At 44.4% G+C, this 24,256-nt stretch overlaps 1 pseudogene; it reads left to right on the top strand.

Annotated features, from left to right (window-relative positions):
• The first annotated feature begins 308 nt into the window (after positions 1 to 308).
• On the top strand, positions 309 to 22,809 carry LOC112080845 (sialin-like; annotated as a pseudogene).
• Positions 22,810 to 24,256: the final 1,447 nt, after the last annotated feature.

Genomic DNA, 24,256 nt, shown 5'->3' with positions numbered 1-24,256 from the left:
TGTACACTATTGAGCTAGCAAGCCCTCTGCGACAATGTTATTGGGGCACTGGAATTCCTGATTCGTATATAAATGTTAACTGTCATTGAAGTTGGTGGTTACTGCTCCGAAGCGAGAGAAATGGTCTGCATGTTTTGGTAAGGGCTCAGTGACGTAACACYCCCAAGAAGCTCAATCAACCCGACGGGTTCACGACTCATGAATATTCATACAATTTGCCACTGCTTTTCTACCGGAGCTAAGCCACGTTCACGCGCTAGTCGGAACTAGTAAAGTCGGACATTCCCGACTTGCTAATTGGTTGAACGCAGCAAGTGTAAAACTATAACCAGTTAGCAAGTCGAAAATGTCATTTTCCTAGTTCCGACTAGCATATGAACAAGGCAGAAATTTCGCCACGGGTTCATACCTCAGTGGGTTCCCCTCAAGGTCCGCTCACAGTTCTCGTGATTTAATGCTGACTGCCGTACTTTCATACAACAAACATTTAACTCTGATGTGCAATGGACCTATATGGATCGGAGACCGATGACCAAGAGCGACCATTGTTACTCAGCCGACAAGATGATACAGTTGAAAAAGGTCAGTGCAAGCTGGAACAGCTGCTTGAATCAATCTGACTTTGTACTCTCTAAATAGCCATCTATAGGCCTTTTCACACTGCATCGTTCACCTTTGCCCCAAGCTAGACTGGCCCTGAAATAGCTAAGCCTGTATTAACACAACCATTTGTTACCCCTGGGCTAAGGTTTAGCACTGACCTAATACACACTTATATTCCAAAGCCCTGGGCTAACGGACAAACACATGCGACCAACATTATATCTCTGACACGCAACCAATGTTAAAAGCAAAGCAATAAGACATTTATTAACACTTAACACATTGCCTCTTGCACTAGCATGTGATTTCCAACAGTGGTGGTTTGTATAAACCTTGCTGACTGCCTGTCTGACCTCGTAAACAATGTTTTACTTTTGAAATTCCACCTCGCTCCTGTCAGAATGATGTGCACGAACGAGACATCAACTTTTCTGATCCAGACGAAATCATGAAATAATATTATTAAAATGGTTATATCCAATCAAATCTCAATATAAAAGCTATGAAAACAGACGAAAATGGCGCGTTTCCTGCACTTCCAATTGTAGAGTTTGTAGCTTTACTAGTTGGCTAAGTGAGAAGAGCCTGCATAGCAACCATTTTTGTTATTCATAGCAACCAATGATTTAGAGTGGGTGAAAGTTTTTTTTGTCCTCAGATGGAAATAGTATGCATCTACTTATCAAAATAATGCAGAACGCATTACAGGCATCACGAGCATATGTTAATTAAGTGACAGTGCAACTTTTGTGATGGACAGTGAGCATTCTAGACGTTTTTCTTGACCCAATTTCACACTGGCTATTTTGGCACCATGTTTCTGGGGCTAACCCCGAAAAGTCGGTCCTAAGTACATAGCCGCGGAATGTTGGGGGCTGCAGCACCCCCTGAAAAATCAGAATTCGTTTTTTCATATAAAACATTTATTAAAATAAACTATTCAATAATTTTTTCACAAGTAGCTCACTCTTGCAACAAAATACTGTCAGGCTGTAGTATAACTGCAGTACACTGTAGTATAACTGTAGTTAGAGTGCAGTATAACAGCAGAATGTTGCAATTACCGCGTCCAAAATACTAGTCTACTGCAGTTTCAAAACTGACTTTTTTTTGTAAGGGCAGGGCCTGTACTGTTCCTCTATTGGTGGACGGATGTAGCAGGCAGATCATTTTTGTACCCCCCCCAAACTACTTCCCACTGCTATGCTTCTAGCTAATTTCAAAACAGTTACTCAGATAAATTCTGTGTGTAACGTTAGTCGACTAATGCCTCTGTTTCTTGCAAAACTGTCTAACACTTCGTTGACAAAAATCAGCTGATGGAAAGAAAGCATACCCAAATGCGCAAAAAAAATAAGGGAATCTGCGCCACGTTCAGTTGTCGAACATTGCAGATAGAAATGCCATAAATAGAGCCAAAATGATTCATTGTTTTACACGGAGAGGCATGTTTGTTCTATATAACATACTGTAACGACCCGGTATTGTGTTCTGTGTTCGTGGGTGTGTTATGGTTCTCATGGCTACTAGCAGGGGTTAAATATGTCAGGACAGATGGAAAGGTTGGGGGGGTATGATGGGTAATCCCGCGGGATTTGGAAATGCATAAATAGGGATTACTGTCTCATTGTTCTTTCTCTTCTGTTCGGGGCCTTGATCTGTTCCTATGAGAGTGACCCTTAACTCGACAGGGTAACATTGTGTACGTTCGGCATTTAGCGGCGTGGGCTGTGGCCGGAACAATAGCCCAGTTTATGAATAAACCTGTGTTCTGATCTGCACACCTAGAGTCCGTCTCTTTTCCCTTTATGACCCAGCCGGGTCATTACATATGGTGTCAGAAGTGCTTTCGACTACGGATCGACACTAGGCGAGTTAGCTGTTCAGTATAGGCCGGTTGGCTTTAGCGCGACTCGCATCTACGGTCATGATACTTGGGCGAGGCGAAAATTAAGGAAGAGTCGGACAAAGTGTCCGTTGTGGCTCGGGGTACCCGGTCGGGAGGGTCAGGCGCGCGACTGCCGTAGGAAGCTGGAGAGCCACATGGCGGGAGTTAGATTGTCAGTCAGCAAGATGGCAGAACTGGCGGGTTTCCTTCACACCGCTCGAGAGCAGACGTCACGGCGACGGGATATCGACGTCACCGGGTGCGGAAATGGCTGGGCTGCTTATGTAAAAGCAGAGCAGGCGCCTATTGCCATTAGCCACGGTAGCGGCTAAACTACCCAAGTTCAATGGACAAGGTAAATGGGAAGTTTTTTTCACTCAATTCGAGTTGTTGGCTAGAGCCGGGAGGTTCTGACGAGACGAAAGCGTTACAGCTTGCCCTGAGCCTGGCAGAGGAGGCGTCGGAATGCCTGCTACGCTAGCCCGGACGAGAGGGGCGACTACGGTGCGCTAGTGGAGGCATTGGGGGCCGTTTCGGCAGCGACCGCGAGCCCAACATGCTGCGGATTGAGGAGTAACAAAAAGAGACTTCAGGGGGAATCATTAAAGGCGTTGGCAAGTGGTATTCTGAGCCTGACCAGGCGGGCTTATGCAACTATGCCGATGGGGGCAGGAGCGAGCTGGCACGGGACAGTTTTATAGAGCGCTCTCTTCCACCGAACTGGGTAAGCATGTCTAATGCGGACCACACATCTCTGCGGGCTGCAGTGGAGATAGCCAGGAAGAGGGAGCTGATCTGGGTGAGGGATTGAGAGTGGAAGTCGTCAGTCAACCAGAGGGGAGACAGCAGTGGCTGGGGTGCCAGGGGTCACAAAACCAAGTGGTTGACGAGTTGGCGGGCTAGTCAAGACTGCTTTCTGTCATGGAGAGGGCCCAGGCAACGTCCGTCCGTGTCAGCTCAAACCCTATTGTCTGCTGGGGTTGTGGCCAGCCTGGCTACATTCAGCGGGAGTGTGGCAGATTCCCCCATCACCAGGGAAACGACAGCGGGTTCTCGCGCAGGGGCAGCGCGGGCCCACCCCCCCGCCCCCGAAACCACTGTAAGCAAAGGAGGTACCAGCAGCGCAGAACAAGAGGGTGGGACTCTGCTCCCCCAGGGTGTAGCTCCCGTGTTTCCTAGTCCGGTAGTTGTGGTGGGACGTACCACCGTTGGGGACTTCTGCAATGTCATCGTCAAGGTAGAGGGGGTGGAATGTTTGGCCCTGGTCGACACGGGCTCTACAGTAACCCTGGTGAGACCAGACATACACCTGTTGGGGTGCGGGAGGCCGACCCTTGTCAGCTACGGACTGTCACGGGGGAGCTAGCCCCCATGTTAGGGAAGTGTCAGCTATCTGTGACTGTGGGGGGAGAACTGTGGGTGTCCGGTGTGGGTACAGCGGTGCAGGACCCCTGTATAACTGGGAATGGACTTTTTGAAAAACTGTGGGGCTCAGTTGGACTTAGCGTTGGGCACTTTGAGGCTGTGCGGGGGCCCACAGTGGGAATGTCGCCTTCGGGAGGGCCAGCAGGGTGCAGGCTGTCCCTCCGTCTTCCTCCAAGCTTGCAGAACTCCACCGGCATCCCGGCTGCCTCCCTTGGTCGTTGTGCCATCCCAGCGATGTCTCCGGCGGCGACGGCCTTCACTCCCCATCATGTGGCAAGCACAGGCAGCCCAGAAGCCCAAAACACACTGGCTCCTTCACCCCATCAGCCCGACGGGGGAAGGAGGAAGCTATCACGCCGTCGGAGCTGTGTGGCTGAAGAACTGTCAGGGTCTGGATGAGGGACAACAGAGACAGTTAAAGCAGCTGCGTTGGACTTTAAAGACGTTCGTTGGGGGAAGAAGGTAGGACAAAGCACCTAGTTCAGCACGAAATAGACACTGGAACGCCCGACCATTAAATTCGGCCCCGTCGATTCCCCTTGCCAGGAGGGAAGCAGCAGACACAGCTAGTTGACATGTTGCGGGCTGATTTCATTGAGCCATCAGATAGCCCTGTCGCGCCGGTCGCCATTGCCTAAGAAGGGGGTAAACTTAGGTTTTGTGTTGACTACAGGGGCCTAATTTCTGTCACCACTAAAGACTCTTATCCCCTACCGAGGATTGATGAGTCCTAACACGTGAAAGGGTCCTCGTTTCTCCTCCCTTGATCTGCGCAGTGGCTACTGAGGTGCCCTCTCGCCAGGGCACGTGAAAAAAGCCCTTCTCCACAGATAGGGCATTGGCAGTTCAAGGTGCTGTGCTTCGGGCTCTGTAATGCTCCTGCCACCTTTGAGAGCTCATGGACAGAGTGCGGCGGGGTTCTGAGAGACGAGTGTGTTGTGTACCTAGACGACATATTGGTGCACGCGCACATCGTTTGAGGGGGCATCGGGGCAATTAGGCGAGTGTTGGAGAGGATCTCGTGGGCGGGCTAAAATTACATCCGGAAAGTGCCATTTCATGCAAAGGGACGTGGCGAATCAGCTGGGTGGGCTCATAGCACGATGCCAAGACAAAGTGAGGCTGTGAGGGGTGCACCTTAGGGGGGAAAAGAGGTTAAGAGCTTCCTGGGTGGCATCCTACTATCGTAGTTTGTGAAGGGGTTGGCGGGGTAGCGGCTCCTTTGAACCACCTTCTCAAGGAGGACACTGTTTTTCAGTGGACCGAAGAGCACCAGCGGGCGTTTGGGCCCTCAAACGTGCCCTGATGGAGGCCCCTGTCCTGGCTCACCAGACCCGAACCGTCCGTTCATCCTGGACACCGACGCAAGCAATGAGGGTTTGGCTGTGCTGGCTCAGCGTGGCCCTGATGGGGACAAGTAGTAGCATTAACAGCAGAACTTTTGATAAGGTGAAAAAACGCTACTGCGGTGACAAGGAGAGAGCTTTTGGCTGTCGTGGCAGCAGTACGCCATTTCAAGTACTACCTGGGGGGCCTGCCGTTGTGGTCCGGACGGACACTCCGCCCTGCAGTGGCTTCTTCTCCTTAAGGAGCCAGAGGTCAGTGCCCGCTGGCTGAGAGCTGCAACCCTAGCACTTCCAGGTGGACACAGAGCCGGCCTCGCACAAGCAATGCAGACGCCTTGTCCCGCCGCCCGTGTGCTGAGTAGCTGTGGGTACTGCGCCAAACGGTGGAGCGAGAGAGAGAACTGTGCAGGGAGGAGATTCACCGCCACGGGGAGTCACTGAGTGTGACGAGTGCCGGAGCTTGAGGCTGTGGACGTTGGGAGTGGAGGCGTCGCCAGGAGGAGGACGCAGAGCTGCGTCCTGTGCTGTGGTGGGTGGAAGAGAGAAGACGACCGCCGTGGGGGGAAGTAGCCCCTCTATCACCAGTCACCAAAGGACTGTGGGCTAAATTCACAGTCCTTAGAGTGGCTGAGGGAGTGCCCAGAGGGGGTGGAAAAAGCCAGCGACTGGAGAAATTACGTGGCAGGTAGTGGTGCCCAAAAGGCTGCAGGCGAGCGTGTTACAGCAGCTTCATGGGGGAGTAGGCGCAGGGCATTTGGGGTCCCAAAACGTTAAAGCGCGTGCGTAAAGGCTTCTATTGGCCCAGCCACAGGAGGGATGTAGGACTTTTGTAGGCAGTGCGACGAGTGTGCTGCTAAAAAAGGACTCTCAGGTCAGTCACACCCCTCCTACAACAATTCCCAGTAGGGGAGCCCATGGAGAGACTGGGGTAGACATAGTAGGCCGTCCAACCACAGACAGCGGTAACAGGTGGATTCTAACCGCTATGGACTACTTCACCAAGTGGCCGGAGGCTTACGCTCTCCCAGACCAGGAGGCGGGGACAGTAGCTGATGCGTGTGGGAATAATCAGTCGGTTGGGTGCCACAGTCTACACAGCGACCAGGAGGAAAATTCGAGTCACGGGTGTTCCTCAGAGTTGTGTAGACGGTTAGGCCGGAGAAGACGCGCACTACTCCGCTTCACCCGAGTGATGGGCTGGTGGAAAGATTATACAGAACATTAGCACAGCAGCTGGCCATCGTTACCTCAAAACACCAGAGAGATTGGGACACCCACTTACCGTTTATTCTTATGGCGTGTAGGTCGGCTGTCAAGAATCGACGCGTGCCCCAGCATACTAATGTTAGGTCGGTTGCACACCCCCAGCCGAACTGACGTTTGGCCACCCTCCTGATAATGACGAGGGGTTTGCCTGGCCCGAACTAGTGTGTCGTCTGCAGAACCGGTTAGAAGCGGCTCACACCTTCGCAAGAGAGCAACACGAGAACGCAGGGTGCGCCAAAAGCGCCACTACGACTCGCGCGCGCTAGGGGAGGCACTTTGGAGCGGAGAATGTGTGTGGCTTCACAACCCCACGCGCAAGAAGGGCGGTGCCAAAAGCTGGACAGTGCATGGGGGGCCGTGTCTGGTGATAGAGAGAGTGGAGGTCCCCCACGGAGCAGGAAGGTGTGGTCACCGGATCGATTGGCACCTCACAGAGGGAGGAAAACGTAGGGAATGGGAGTGGAGGCCGATGTGAGACCCAGCGGAACAGTCTACGAGGACCTCTAGCGCAACCTGAGCCTGGGGGGGGCTGCTTTCGAGGGAGCGTGGAAATGACATTGGGGCAGAGGAGTGTTCTGGGGGTTCACCGCTGAGAGTCACGGGGAGGCCCAAGAGACTGATGCGACTCCGGCGTCTTAAGATTTTGTTGTGTAACCCTAGGGTAGGTTTAGAAAGGGGGGGGGCCTCAGTAACAGACCCGGTATTCGTGATCTCGCGTGGTGAGTTAGGTTCTCATGGCTACTAGCAGGGGTTAAATATGTCAGGACAGATGGAAAGGTTGGGGGGGTATGATGGGTAATCCCGCGGGATTTGGAAATGCATAAATAGGGATTACTGTCTCATTGTTCTTTCTCTTCTGTTCGGGGCCTTGATCTGTTCCTATGAGAGTGACCCTTAACTCGACAGGGTAACATTGTGTACGTTCGGCATTTAGCGGCGTGGGCTGTGGCCGGAACAATAGCCCAGTTTATGAATAAACCTGTGTTCTGATCTGCACACCTAGAGTCCGTCTCTTTTCCCTTTATGACCCAGCCGGGTCATTACAATACTTTTAAATGAACATTCCAAAATGGTGTGTCCTGCTGAACGTGCCCTAGGGGTATAGTCCCTTTGAAACAAATGGAACACAACGGGAAGGGACCTACCTGAATTTGTCCAATAGAAACTCATGTTTTCGATGCAAAACGTTTACCATTTATTACGGTTTGGACTAACGATTGCACCCCAGGGATGTAATCATTAGTCCAATCTGTTTCAAACAGTTGCGATTTGCATTGAAAACCACCGTTTCAAATTCAGGTAGGTCCCTACCCATTTCATTCAGTTTGGTTCCTAGTGAATACACCCCATGCTGGTGCTCGACTGAGGGACTTCGTTAATAGCTAGTGGACATGAGTTGATCAAACAAGTTCATAATCTAGAGTCCTACACATACATTCCACTTGAATAATAACAAAAAGAGAAATTAACAAACAAAAAAAGCATTTGCAAGAAAAATAAGATACAGTGCATTCGGGAAGTATTCAGACCTTGACTTTTTCCACATTTTGTTACGTTACAGCCGTATTCTAAAATTGATTAAATTATTTATTTTTCTCATCAATCTACACACAATACCCCATAATGACAAAGTGCAAACAGATTTTTTAAAATGTTTGTACATTTATTGATATCTAAAAAAGTATTCAGACCCTTTGCAATAAGTAGAACTCAAGTAAAAAGTAAGTAGAACTCAGCTGCATCCTGTTTCCATTGATCATCCTTGATGTTTCTACAATTTGATTGGAGTCCACCTGTGGTAAATTCAATTGGAGGGACATGATTTGGAAAGGCACACACCTGTCTATGTAAGGTCCCACAGTTGACAGTGCATGTCAGAGCAAAGACCAAGCCATGATGTCGAAGGAATTGTCCGTAGAGTGCCAAGACAGGATTGTGTCAAGGCACAGATCTGGAAAAGGGTAACAAAACATTTCTGCAGCATTGAMRGYCCCCAAGAACACAGTGGCCTCCATCATTCTTAAATGGAAGAAGTTTGGAACAACCTAAAGCTGGCCGCCCGGCCAAACTGAGCAATCGTGGGAGAAGGGCCTTAGTCAGGGAGGAGACCAAGAACCCAATGGTCACTCTGACAGAGCTCCAGAGTTCCTCTGTGGAGATGGGAGAACCTTCCAGAAGGACAACCATCTATGCAGCACTTCACCAATCAGGCCTTTATGGTAGAGTGGCCAGACGGAAGCCACTCCTCAGTAAAAGGCACATTACATCCCACTTGGAGTTTCACAAAAGGCACCTAAAGGACTCTGACAATGAGAAACAAGATTCTCTGGTCTGATGAAACCAAGATTCAACGCTTTGGCCTGAATGCCAAGTGTCCCGTCTGGAGGAAACCTGTCACCATCTGTACAGTGAAGCATGGTGGTGGCAGCATCATGCCTTGGGGATGTTTTTCAGCGGCAGGGACTGGGAGACTAGTCAGGATCAAGGGAAAGATTAAACAGAGCAAAGTACAGAGAGATCCTTGAAGAAAACCTGCTCTATAGAGCTCAGGACCTCAGACTGGGGTGAATGTTCACCTTCCAACAGGACAACAACCCATAGCACACAGCCAAGACAATGCAGGAGTGGCTTCGGGACAAGTCTCTGAATGTACTTGAGTGGCCCAGCCAGAGCCCGTACTTGAACCCGATCGAACATCTCTGGAGAGACCTGAAAAAAGCTGTGCAGCGACACTCCCCATCCTGTAGATTGATGAGGGGGGGRAAAATAGCTATTTAATCCATTTTAGAATAAGTTTGTAACGTAACACAGTGGAAAAAGTCAAGGCGTCTGAATACTTTCCGAATGCACTGTAGCTGTTTATTACGGCCTTTTGGATCGACTGATTTAGTTGATCAGCCCATGTCCATTTACTATTATTGACATTTATTATTGCCATGGCTAGTGGGACACTCCCCTGCAAGGCTACATAGGTGCATCCACTTTTCTTACCCAAGGCTCTGATGAAGTAGCCTGGTGCTAGGTGATGTTAGAAATATTTTATTTTAGCAACACGGGTGTATTTACCTACACTAGTGTTGCTTTCAATTGGGTTGCACAAAAACAGTCCGTGAGAAGCTAGACGTAAAATACAAATCCAATGCAATTTACTGTGACGATGGGCAAGACGGTTGGTCATTATGAGGGGAGGGGGGGGGGGGGGGGATTTGACACAAAATATCTAAAGGATCTTATTATTAAACAGACTTTCCAAATGTGGACCTGCTGTAGACCCACTTCCCCTCTGCTTACTTCTTGTAGGACTTTAATTTTGACAAGTGTGCCATACGTGGACAAAAAAGGAATAACTTGTAGGGGACTTTTATATTGACATGAGGTAAGCAGCAGAGATGAAGTGGGTCTACAACAGACCCACATTTGGCAAGTCTGTTTAATAATACAAACCCATTTAGTACCCAATACAATCAAATGCAACGCAAGTGTTTGTAAATACACCCGCGTTGCTAAAAGCACCTACCTGGGTCCCAGTCGGTTTTTGCTCTCTTGCCAACTCCTTATGGAATTGTGTATTGGAACTAATTTCCATCAGCTAGGGCTAGTTAAGAAACTTTTAAAGTCAAAGTTCACTCTCAAAATCGAAGTTTGTCAGATGTTTTCAGCCCTTGGTCTTATGCCAAGATTAGTTCACGGTTCATTCCACCTCAAAAAGCACAAGAAAAAGATTGACTCCCGCCATCTCAGATTGTGCTGGAATTAGAAACAGAGATTAGCATTCCTGCAACATTATTTTGTTGAAATATAATTTGACCTGTGAGAAATAAAGGTAATTGGACCCAAATGGGCCACTTTTAATTTATAGGATTCTTATATTCAATAAATATAGTACCCAACATCCGATTTGGACTGAACATATTTTCTAACACTATGAGTTAGACATGAGGAATCCAAAGAAATTGTCAAAAGCCACCCACAGACGATGACTATATAGTATTAGTTCTCTGTTTGACACTACTTTTTTTTCTATTYAGAGAAATGTGTCATTTAAGTTTTGTCCCATCCTGCATCCTGATATTTCCAGGTGATATTTCCAGGTTCTGATCACTAGATGCCTGCTATTAGGTGATTATTTTTTTTAAGGGATAATTCACTCAAATTACATATTTGGTTTTCTTACACTGTAAGCCAGTGTAACGGATGTGAAATGGCTAGCTAGTTAGCGGTCGTGCGCGCTAATAGCCTTTCAATCGGTGACGTCACTTGCTCTGAGACCTTGAAGTATTGGTTCCCCTTGCTCTGCAAGGGCAGCGGCTTTTGTGGAGCGATGGGTAACGATGCTTCGTGGGTGTCTGTTGATGTGAGCAGAAGGTCCCTGGTTCGCGAGGGGACGGACGTAAAGTTATACTGTTACATCAGTGTTTCTTAAAGTATGGGTCGCGGACCTGTTAATGATGGGTCGCGAAGTAAATGTATAATTATTTCATTAATTACGGGAATTGATTTGGCCAAGTGTAACTGCGCTCTCTGCTTAGCTTCTCAGTTTGGCAGCTGCGCCAGTGGGAGAGGGAGACGCGTGTGTGCTTTGCGGTTTCGCGGATCTTTTTTAGGAAGTTTTCTTGAAGATCACTCATCGACCCACACGCCGCATCGTTGTCTTTCAGCAGCAGACGATGCCCTGTCAGCCACTGACTTGTCATTCCCACTCACCGCTGTCATGAAATGGACTCATGCTGGACACAAGTTCTGACTGAGCTCAATCATCATGACACGCAAATACAGTGATGACTTTCTGTCCCTTTCATACAAACTTTTGAGAAATAACGAGGAGCGCCCACAATGTGTTTTTTTGCGGGGAAGTGCTTAGTAATGAGTCTTTCGAAACGAACAAATGAATAAAACGACACGTCCTGACCAAACATCCACAACATRACGGTAAACCCAGGGAGTTATTTCAGAACAGGGCAGAATGCTTCAGGAAACAGTGCTTCGAAAGTGGCAAAGTCAACTAGCAAGGCATTGTTGTCATTTTATAACAGGTGATGATAAGCAGAAATAAGGGAGTACTCTCGCTCATAGATGTGAGTTTCTCTTTCAAACAGTACAGATGAGAAATTATACTGTAGAAATTATTGTTGAAAACATGTCTAGGTTGGAACTGTTGCTGTTAAAATACAATGAATAATTTTATTCTGAACTGGAATAAACTGATTGAAGCAGGATGCTTTTTGAGGCAAACATACTCACTATTCTGCCCTGGAATTGCGTTCTCATACAAAACTAGACAGATAGCTAACAACTGAGTCTTCAATAAACTCCCAAGGCGTTGACTTTTTTTGAATTAATATATTGAAAGCGTTTGTTGTGAAACTGCGAAACACAGAAAAKAATATACTTTGGTATTCAATTCACATCGACATACTGTAGCTGTACATTATACATGTCAAGTTGAAGTTGCATAAATACAAAGCACGTGCCAAGGTACCATGCACCTGGCATAATGCCAAACCAGATAGCCAATTATGAGTAGCAACTAGCCAACTCCTTTCTTTACTCAAATGATGCGCAAACACCTCCGTACAATAACAAAGCATATTACACTACAGTAACAAAACGAAAGTATTATGTTTTACAATTCGTTTACCTGACGCACGAGCAAACTAATACAGCTGACGGCATACATGAAAGGCAAGGCAATTTGCGTGAGTAAATGCAAGCAACTAACATTGATAAGTAAGAAATTATACCAATAACAATATCATCAGTAGCAATATGCTTGAATCGAACTTAGAAACAAATATTTTCCGAGGCTGAAGCGTGACAAGAAATGGCTGCACTGAAAGAACTGCACCGTAGCGTTGTTTTTAGCCGCTTCTCTGCGTGCAGAAACGACTACTCTACTTCCTGTTTTCGTGCAGTCTTTATAAGTACAAGATAGCTCCACTAGGGGGCGATAAACACCATGGAACACAATGAAAGATCAATTTTAACCACTATAATACAATAATCTGTTACGTTCTAACAGGATGGCAGCACAYTCACACAGTTCTGGGTTGCTCATCTACAGCAGGTCATCATGACCTCAGTGTTGCGCTGTCAAAACCTGAGCCCAAAATAGACATGCTTGTTGAAAACTTCAACCAGCCACACACCTCTCATTAGGACTGTGTGTATTAGAGGTCGACCGATTATGATTTTTCAACGCAGATACCGATTATTGGAGGACCAAAAAAAGCCAATACCGATTAATCAGAAGATTTTTAATTATTTGTAATAATGACAATTACAACAATACTGAATTAACACTTATTTTAACTTAATATAATACATCAATAAAATCAGTTTAGCCTCAAATAAATAATGAAACATGTTCAATTTGGTTTAAATAATGCAAAACAAAGTGTTGGAGAAGAAAGTAAAAGTGCAATATGTGCCATGTAAAAAAGCTAACGTTTAAGTTCCTTGCTCAGAACATGAAAGCTGGTGGTTCCTTTTAACATGAGTCTTCAATATTCCCAGGTAAGAAGTTTTCGGTTGTAGTTATTATAGGAATTATAGGACTATTTCTCTCTATACCATTTGTATTTCATATACATTTGACTATTGGATGTTCTTATAGGCACTTTAGTATTGCCAGTGTAACAGTATAGCTTCCGTCCCTCTCCTCGCCCCTACCTGGGCTCGAACCAGGAACACATCGACAACAGCCACCCTCGAAGTATCGTTACCCATCGCTCCACAAAAGCCGCGGCCCTTGCAGAGCAAGGGGAACAACTACATCAGGTCTCAGAGCGAGTGACGTCACCTATTTGAAAYGCTATTAGCGCGCACCCCGCTAACTAGCTAGCCATTTCACATCGGTTACACCAGCCTAATCTCGGGAGTTGATAGGCTTGAAGTCATAGACAGCTCAATGCTTGAAGCATTGCGAAGAGCTGCTGGAAAACGCACGAAAGTGCTGTTTGAATGAATGCTTACGAGCCTGCTGCTGCCTACCATCGCTCAGTCAGACTGCTCTATCAAATATCAAATCATAGACTTAATTATAACATAACACACAGAAATACGAGCCTTTGGTCATTAATATGGTCGAATCCGGAAACTATCCTTTCGAAAACAAAACGTTTATTCTTTCAGTGAAATACGGAACCGTTCCGTATTTTATCTAACGGGTGGCATCCCTAAGTCTAAATATTGCTGTTACATTGTACAACCTTCAATGTTATGTCATAATTTTGTACAATTCTGGCAAATTAATTACGGTCTTTGTTAGGAATAAATGGACTTCACACAGTTCGCAACGAGCCAGGCGGCCCAAACTGCTGCATATACCCTGACTGCTTGCACGGAATGCAAGAGAAGTGACACAATTTCCCTAATTAAAGAAATTCATGTTAGCAGGCAATATTAACTAAATATGCAGGTTTAAAAATATATACTTGTGTATTGATTATAAAGAAAGGCATTGATGTTTATGGTTAGGTTTGGTGCAACGACAGTGCTAAATCATCACCCGTTTGGCGAAGTAGGCTGTGATTCGATGAGAAATTAACAGGCACCGCATCAATTATATGCAATGCAGGACACGCTAGATAAACTAGTAATATCATCAACCATGTGTAGTTAACTAGTGATTATGTTAAGATTGATTGTTTTTTATAAGTTTAATGCTAGCTAGCAACTTACCCCGGCTTCTTGCTGCCCTCGCGTAACAGGTAGTCAGCCTGCTATGCAGGCTCCTCGTGGAGTGCAATGCAAGGCAGGTGGTTAGAGCGTTGGACTAGTAACCGGAAGGTTGCAAAAACGAATACCCGAGCTGACAAGGTAAAAATCTGTCGTTCTGCCCCTGAACAAGGCAGTTAACCCACCGTTCCTAGGCCGTCATTGAAAATAAGAATGTGGTCTTAACTGACTTGCCTAGTTAAATAAAGGTGTAATTTTTTACATTTAAATAATCGGCCAAATCGGTGTCCAAAAATACCGATTTCCGATTGTTATGAAAACTTGAAATCGGCCATTCCGATTAATCGGTCGACCTCTAGTGTGTATGTGTGTGTTTGCTGGTCTACATCTGTGTGATGTGATCAATCAATTTATTCCAGTTCAGAATAAATAATATATATTGTATTTTAACAGCAACAGCAACTTTCTATCAATACTAATATCTACAGTAAGATGTACAGTAGGCCTGAATGTTTTTTAAATATCTGTACTGTTAATTAGGGTTGCACTATCAAAAAGCCTGTGTGTGTTCTGTTATACATCTGTGTGATGTGATCAATTAGTCCAGTTTAGAATGAAATTATTTATTGTATTTTAACAGCAACAGTTCCAACCTAGACAGGTATGTAAGAGTGTTTTTTATTGGGAAAAATAAACTTGAAAATATATTTATGGGTATTTCATTGTTTGTTTTTGTCTATATTGCATTTTTTTAGGCATAAGGGCAATGTACTGATATTTACATATAGTTGCATGTTTCTAAGCTTGGGTCCCAGGAAAACACAGAATTTCTAATTTGGGTCCCAGGCTGAAAAAGTTTAAGAACCCCTGCTGTAAGCAGTCTATGGACCAGGTATAGCAGCAACCCATGCTTTGGTCTTGTTTACCTGGCCACTTACAAGGTTAGACAACCAATATGTAATTTGGGTGAATTATTCCTTTAACAATGGGGGGACTCTTTGAAAAATAATCACCTAATTGCAGGAACAGCAACATCTAGTGGTCAGAAGCTGGTAATATCAGGATGCAGGATGGGCCATAAACCCAACTTCAAAAACAGATTTCTCTGAATAGGGGAAAAAACCATCACCAAATTAAATGAGAATACATTACATAGGATAAAGAAACAATACTCCAAGCCACAGCTCCATACTACTTGTCAAAAATAGAGAACTGATACTATATACTGGTTGTGGGATTGGCGTTTAGTGTGGAGGGGTCTGTAGATGGATTTTGATCACTTCTTTAGATTGCACATGTTTTGCTCATTGTTAGAAAAAAGTTTGGTCCACATCGGATGTTAGGTACTATAATTATTGAATATTATATAAATCCTATAAATTAAAATGGCCAATTTGGGTGCAATCAATTAGCTTAATTTCTCAGATCAAATTATATTGCAACAAGATGTTTCCCGAATGCTTATCTGTTTTTAACTACAGAACTGATTTCAGAACAATCTGAGATGGGGGGTGTCATGGCCTGCTGAAATGACAAGGAACGACTCTCACATTACATCCCACACCTGTTATTTCAGTGGTGCATCTCAATCCCAAATAAATGAGAAAGATCGGCACCTGTTAGAATGGTGCTTATCCTAGAATGGTGCTTATCCTATGAATGCCAGCACCAGTAGGTTGTAGCCTAGGACAAATCCATATATCTATTTGGCCTAGACTAGTAGAGGGACATTTCTAAAGGACTTTGAACAGGCAGGCCAATTCTAATATTTTGTCCAATTATAGGCCAAAGAGCTGATCTGATTGGTTAAAAGCCAATTTGGTGGAAAAATATTAGAATTGGACTGCTTGTGTAAACTCAGCCAGAGAGAGGAGGGGTGTATTCATTACACCAATTCTGTTGCAAAACGTTCCTTAAACGGAAGAAAGCGGAACGAAACAGGGAGGGACCTAGCTGAATTTGTCCAATAATAGAAACTCTTGTTTTCAATTTGCAACTCGTTGGACTAATAATTCCTCCCTTCCTCTGAGGTATTAACGTTTTTTTCTGGGYAGAACCCAGAAAAGTTTTCAATATTGATTGATTAGGCATGTTGCGGAAATATTAAATGTGTCACACTTTGTCAGCAAGCTGGAGAGGTCACAGTCAAATTTAGATGCATAAGTACCGGTCTGAAGTGCGCTCCAAAAGGGCATTCCTTACATAGAGCCTTGTATACTGCTATCTAAACCTACACCAACATGAATCATTGGATCGGTTCCTACATGTGACTGGCTCTGTCTCCTATCTTAACTTAAAGAACATATTCTGGGGCGTTCTGACAGATGTTCCTCCGGAGGGCCGCCCCCCTCCCCATCTCTTGACCAGACATAGGCAGGAACCAAGGATTGTTTATGACACCAAAGATAAGATGCACAAAGAACATTTCCTTTACAGGCATATTAAGTTCAAGAACTAGCCTAAGTTACATATGGCGATAAACTCGTGTGTTGCGGAATAGGTTATCTGACTTGTCATAGTCATCATGTTAGGCTTAGTATGTCAATGTCTGGACGTCGCCCCGTTTGTTTATAATGTTGTCGTCTTGATATAATTGTGTTAGTGGCGGGTTTAGCCTAATCCAGTGTTTCCCAAACAGGGGTAGGGTCTACATGCAGCCTACCATATCAACAGCAGTTGAATATGGGGGACACAGTCTCACCTTTTAGCTAACCAACCACCCTGCCAGCTTTGTGTAGTCAGTCAGTGCCACTGTTAGTAGGCCTACCATCACTGTTAAATATTTCTCCACTGTCTCATGTTTTGCATTCTCTTCTTGCCAGCAGTTTGTTTGTGCCATGGGTTGTAGAACAAACTGTCATTTTCARTTCTTGCATGTCTATTTTAAAACAACACATTTTTTTAACTGGTTTGCCATGCATTTGTTGCCTGTGCACTATTTACCAATATTACCATATTCAGCTGTCAAATATTTATTTTATACCTGGCCCTGAACTGACTGTGAGAGGTAGCCTATAGGTCTAACAGTTTAAATGAACAGGGAGCCACCCCCTTCACTCTGAGTTGCAGGTCTTATCTTACCCTCGGGTTCCTGGTTTAGATCCCCCATGGTAAAGAGTAGACAGACACGAGACACCATTTCATTCCCACAGCCATATCCATTCTGAGTAGTGGTCATGGGAGGAATAGTTGTCAGGTTGCATTAAATGAGCTTCTGTTCTCGAAGGAATGCTCTGGGTTATAAAAGGATGCAACAATAACACCCTTCAGTCTCATAAACAGCTCTTAGCCATAGTTAATGGTACTAAAAACAGAGATGCTGTAGAATATTGTGAAGGAAATAAGATACTAATACTGTAGCTGTCCTCTATGATCAACATTAGGTGAATGTGTCAATACAGCATATTTTAATAATAATTGATTATTGTGATATTTTACCGTGCCTGGTCCATTTCCAACGGGTTACAGCATCTTACAACTCTCTCTGTTTCTCTGGTCTCCCTCCACTCTCTCCTTCTATCTCTCTCCTCCYTCTCTCCTTCAGCCMCTGCGTGCTGCTCGTCGAGGTACGGTCTGTCCCTGCTCTCCTGTTATGGTTTCTTTGTGGCTTATGCCCTTAGGGTCAACCTCAGTGTTGCCATGGTTGACATGCGTAACACAGACGCCAGCGGCAACACCAGCACATCAGTGTGTCCTGCACACCCCAGCCCTGCTCGCCCCAAACACAACCACACTGTGCGTATCACCACACCAGCCCTGCTCGCCCCAAACACAACCACATTGTGAGAAATAATGTAATACTGCAACCACTATGACTGCACACAACACCACATGATAAGCGTGTATCTGTGTTGACTCTCTTGTTTGCTCTGGCCAGACAGACTAAGGATTGTTTCTGTGTGTGTCTGCCAGGCCAGTGTGTACGACTGGGACTCTGAGACCCAGGGCTGGATCCTGGGCTCCTTCTTCTACGGCTACATCCTGACTCCGATCCCAGGGGGCTACCTGGCAAGCAAGTATGGGGCCAAATGGCTGCTGGGCCTAGGAATCCTGGGAACTGTAATCTTTACCCTCCTCACCCCCATGGCTGCCGAATTGGATTACTTCTCATTACTTGTGTCCTGAGTCTGTGCCCAGTCGTAACCCAGGGATATTTTTGTTTGTCAACAGGGAGTGACGTTTCCCGCCATGCACGCCATGTGGGCATCTTGGGCCCCACCAATGGAGAGGAGCCGATTGCTCACCATTGCTTACACTGGTATTGCAAACCTAACCCACCCTGCACACACATTTCTTATTCTGGGGACTCACTCATGTTTGCATGTGTAGTATATTATTTTTATTAAAGTTACAATATGTAACTTTTTGGGCGACCTGACCAAATTCACATAGAAATATGAATTATAGATCTGTCATTCTCATTGAAAGCAAGTCTAAGAAGCGGTAGATCTGTTATGTGTGCTATTTCTATGCTTCCCGTGATTAACATTTTTTTAAATTTACCTTTATTTAACCAGGTAGGCTAGTTGAGAACAAGTTCTCATTTACATCTGCGACCTGGCCAAGATAAAGCAAAGCCGTGCGACACAAACAACAACACAGAGTTACACATGGAATAAACAAACATAYAGTCAATAATACAATAGAAAAAGTCCATATACAGTGTGTGCAAATGCGGTAGGATAAGGGAGGTAAGGCAATAAATAGGCCATAGTGGTGAAATAATTACAATATAGCAATTAAACACTGGAGTGATAGATGTGCAGAAGATGAGTGTGCAAGTAGAGATACTGGGGTGCAAAGGAGCAAAATAAATAAAATAAATAACAGTATGGGGATGAGGTAATTGGATGGGCTATTTACAGATGGGCTATGTACAGGTGCAATGATTTGTGAGGGAGATATGAGTCTCCAGCTTCAGTGATTTTTGCAGTTAATTCCAGTCATTGGCAGCAGAGAACTGGAAGGAAAGGCGGCCAAAGGAGGCTGACCAGAATGCTCATACGTGCACCATCGCGCGTATTTTGATTTTGTCCACCCACACCAGACGTGATCAGGACAATTGAAATATTGAATTATCAAAACAAACTCTGAACCAACTATATTTATCCGGGGACAGGTCGAAAAGCATTAAACATTCATGGCAATTTAGCTAGCTAGCTTGCTGTTGCTAGCTAATTTGTCTTGGGATATAAAAATTGGGTTGTTATTTTAACTGAAATGCACAAGGTCCTCTACTCTGACAATTAATTCACAGATAAAAGGGTAAACCGAGTTAGTTTCTAGTAATCTCTCCTCCTTCAGGCTTCTTCTTCTTTGGACGTTATATGGCGGTTGGCAACCAACTTTAAGGAGCATTACCACCACCAACTGGGCTGGAGTGTGAACCTCAGTTTGTCTTTCAATGACCCACGTGGGTATATGCTCTTATAAACCAATGAGGAGATGGGAGAGGCGGGACTTGCAGAGCGTCAAGCGTCACAAATAGAACCAAGTTCTAGCAGTGTGGGTGCAATGATTGACTAACGTATGTGTACATTTATTTTGCAACGCTCACGCATGCGACGTGAGTGGTGTGGTCAGAATGTAAGTTTAGTTTTTGCGTCTCTTACTTTTTGTTTTGTACACCAGCTGACATACAATATTTTTGGTTATTGAAAAGATATTTCACAGCGGTTTAGATGGTACAATGATTCTCTACACTACTTGTTTCGTCACATAAACTGAAATTAGGCGGACCATTAGAATCTTAGCAACCAGGAAATGGCAGCGCGATTCCTGCATATTGCACCTATTTAAGTTGAGGTGATTTTCTTCACAAGGCAACTTAATAAAAAAACTCCTCTCTCCAGGTGCTCAGCTGGGTACAGTGGTCGCCCTTCCCCTGTCTGGTCAGATCTGCTTCTACCTCGACTGGACCTGGGTCTTTTATATATTTGGAAAGGCCGACAGAGGGTTTGAAACAGAGAAGATGTGAAACTGAACTTTATAGCATTTGACCCATTTCACACAGGTTTTTCGTAGTGTCGGCTTTGTACAGTTTTGTCTTTGTTCATGCTTACAATGAATACAGACACGGTTTCCTTTATGCATTCCTTTTTTAGGGAACATAAAGGGGAAAATACTTGGTGGGAAATATGATTGTGGGGAATTTAAGTGCATGTCACAAGCAAAGCTTGTGCGGCATGTCCGTCCGTGTGTTTGTGTTTACATTTTAGTCATTTAGCAGATGCTCTTATCCAGAGAAACGTACCGTTTGACCATTAGTGCATTATTTGACTGTGTGTGTTTAGGTATTGTGGAGATTGTGTGGTTCATCTTGTGGGCTCTCCTTGTCAGTAACACTCCAAGCACACACCCGCGGATCTCAGAACAGGAGAGTCTACATCACTTCTACCCTGAATAAGGAGGTATGTTGCAAAAGCAGCTGGGAATTGTAGTGTCTGATCTTTATGTCTAAGGCCCACTCTTTGTAAATTGGCAGACTACGGTTGTGTCAGGTTCATGAATATTAAGTACATAAATATAGAATACAGTGGTCAAATACGCAGTGAAGTTATGTACAGCTTTTTTGTTGTTTTTTTGTCCTCAGTACAGTAGCAGTGTAAACTGGCACACTATTTGGTGCAACAGCAATCTAAACAGGAGGAACTGACTGCCTTTTTATGAACACTGTTATATGCAACCCGTTTTACTGCGGTCACATAACTTTTATTGTATTTTTACTTCACATTTGTTATGCAACACTTGGCAGACATTGAGACATTGAAAAAAAAAAGGTGTTTCTAGCCAAACATCCACAAAGCGCTTTTCTCAGCCACCCTCAAATAAGCCTGTGATAAAAGTGATATTTCACATGGGCAAGTCTAGTGTTATTTTAAGATGGCCATCTTTGATGTTCTTGTGTTCAGATCTCTCCGACGGGGGACCACATCCCCTGGGGGTCCACCTTGAAGGCCATTCCGCTGTGGGTCATAGTGGTGGCTCACTTCTACCACTGGACCTTCTACACACTACTTACCCTGCTGCCCACATACATGAATGATGTATTGGGCTTCAGTATCAAAGAGGTGAGTTTGTTAGTTCTGGTCACACACCCAGCCACAGTCTCTGTCATTAACCCAGTGTTTGTTGTATGTGGTCCCGTTAGCACGGTGCCCTGTCGCCTCTGCCCTACACCGGCTGTGGGCTGCTAGCTGTGCTGGGGGGCCAGCTGGCTGATTACCTGAGGGAGAACTTCTTCTACCGCACTGTGGTCATCAGGAAGAGCTTCAGTCTCATAGGTGAGGAGCAGCATTACAAGGGGACAGAGAGAGACACTCACAGATGAGCACATATACACACTCACCCACACATACATTCATGCTCACACGATACATGCTCACAATCCACATATTCAAACACGTTCAAACACCCACACTGTCTCTATCTTCTAGCTGTATCTCACATTACCTCTATATTTGGATAAATCTAATTTTTTTGTTTTGTTATCAATGTCTTCCCTCCATGTATCCTATGTTTACCATATTCGGTGGGTGTATGTAGGTATGATTGGTCCGGCAGTGTTCATCGTGGCTGGAGGATTCGTAGCCTCTGGCTTCAACATCAATCACCGCGACATTGCCCCCCCCCCATAAGATACTGAGATCACTATTGATACTGTTACTAGCACTTCATTTTTAGAGAGAGGAATGACCAGGAATGTATAGCATAGTAAAATGGTTATAACACAGTAATAACCATTGAATTATTGTCTTGTTGTGAGATGTGTGTAACTGTCAAAAAATTGTGTGAATGGTCCTTTTCCCTTTTTAGTTATGCTGGAATTTTGTTGGGAATCACAAACTCCTTTGCCACGATACCTGGTATGGTGGGACCAGTCATAGCAAGAGCCCTGACCAAAAATGTAAGAATCTGTTATCATCACATATCTTTCAGATAATGAAAGTACAGTATTATAAAACACTTTGCAGAACTCATGATTGTTGTAAGTGTAGCAAAGTTAAATTAAAGGAAAACAGCCTTGTAAATAAAACTTTTAATATTTTAATGTTTGTTATTTTTGGTAAGTGGACCCCATATAATGGGTGTAAGTGCATTTTTTAAAATCAATTATCAATGATATTACTCTTTATGTACGAGGCTGAGAGGAAAATGTGCAGTTTTATAGCTAATATCATGCTTTTCTACACATTTTTGCAATGATGCTGAGCGTATTTTACATTATTAAAGAACATTTCCTGCTTTTGAGAATAAATGCAACTCGCAAGCACGCAAACATGTCACATGTAACTTGATATGTGAATAAATTCTATAAGATTTGCAAGCATGCAACTCAATTTGAGAATGAATGCAACTCATTCACTAAACTTGCGACTGATTAACCTTCTATGAAGCAGAACTACATTTGACGATTTTGAATCTGCACACTCAATAGTTGTATCACTAATTTAGCAACTGACCTCTGGCAAAAGTTTTGTAGGTGAAAAAAAAGTGCTCTGCATGCAAGTGTAGCACATGGGGATGTGTAAAACTTCTCTTCAGCTTGAAGTGTCCCCACTGCACCAGCGAATAGCTAGCTTTTTGCATGGCGCCGACTGGTAAGACTCTTCAGGAGGACGGTCACATGTGCTAGGAAGGAAAATGGCCCGAGTTCGCTCCAGGTATGGGCCGAATCGGTCAGGAAGTGGTACTTGAAAACATATTGTTTTCACCACTTCTGAAATCGTCAGACAAAGTTCCGCCCCAATTCATTTTCATAGAGGGCACGCAGAGCAATGCTCAGGGGATTGTGGGAAGGTGAGTGGTGAGGACCATACTAGCAAAGCGGTAGAAAAAGTTCAGCTCTGCTCTACTTTCTGCAAATTGCACACCCCCACCACTGCCTTAACCAATCAGGTGAGGAGCATATGTGCTTGAAAAACTTCCGTTCATGAAACAGTTCCGCCTGCCATTAGTTCCGGGCAAGCAAGACCAAAAAAGATGAAGGAAAGCCAATCATTGCTCTGTCTGGTTTTCCAATTCTATATGATGTCGCTTTGCTAGAATACAGAGACAAAATCAGAAGGTCAATGGCATGGAGGAGGATTGCAGAGGGTGTTGGTGGGTGAAGAGAGATTTGTAAGAGATGTTTGCTTGTTCTGTTAGCTAGCTATGAAACTCAATCAATCTAAACCTCAAAACTGATCAAGGCCATTATTTGTGAATGTGTTGACTAATTTTTATTATATTTGCCCACCAAAGGGTAGAAATCACCAGTAACACACAACATTGTAAATTAAACACCGGGCATGAATTTCCCATGTCAAATGCTACAAATTTAATTATGGTATCTTAACATCATGATTCTCATATATTATATCTTATGGCTCTTTCATTATACCTGTGTCTTGATCTGGATGATTATAGCTCACTTCCTGTAAAATACATTGGCCTACATGTAATGGGTACTTTAGGTAAAGGAAATTGTGGTTTTGACTTGCAAACATTGTGCAAAGCTCTCTTCGCCTAACTTCAACATCAACATTCTCTGCAATCCTCCTCCATGCCATTGACCTTGTACTCTAAAATCATTCTAAGCAAATAAGGTAGAATTACGCGCCCCAAGATCCTTATCGACATTTTGAATTACCCTACAAATTGTCAGCTCCTTATTTTCATATACATTAATGTACCTACAATACAAGGGATGGATTTGCATTAAACAATTTCATGTCAGAAAAATAAAGGAGGTTGGTTAGCCTCATATATTATCTGCTGGTATCATTTTAAACAGGTTTTGCTGTTTTTATTGACATTTGTCAATAAAACTCATGAATACATCTATTTATGTCTACTTGTTTTGTATTCTACTTGTAGCTCTGGTTGTCCTGAAAAGAAAAATGGTAAAAAACTTCACTATGAGGCTAAATATAAGACCTGGACATGAAGATACAGTTGAAGTTGGAAGTTTACATACACTTAGGTTGTAGCCATTAAAACTCGTTTTTCAACCACTCCACAAATTTCTTGTTAACAAACTACAGTTTTGGCAAGACGGTTAAGACATCTA

This window comes from Salvelinus sp. IW2-2015, unplaced genomic scaffold, assembly GCF_002910315.2.
Source record: "Salvelinus sp. IW2-2015 unplaced genomic scaffold, ASM291031v2 Un_scaffold16527, whole genome shotgun sequence".
Taxonomy (NCBI): Eukaryota; Metazoa; Chordata; class Actinopteri; order Salmoniformes; family Salmonidae; genus Salvelinus; species Salvelinus sp. IW2-2015.
This window is presented reverse-complemented; position numbering and strand designations above follow the sequence as displayed.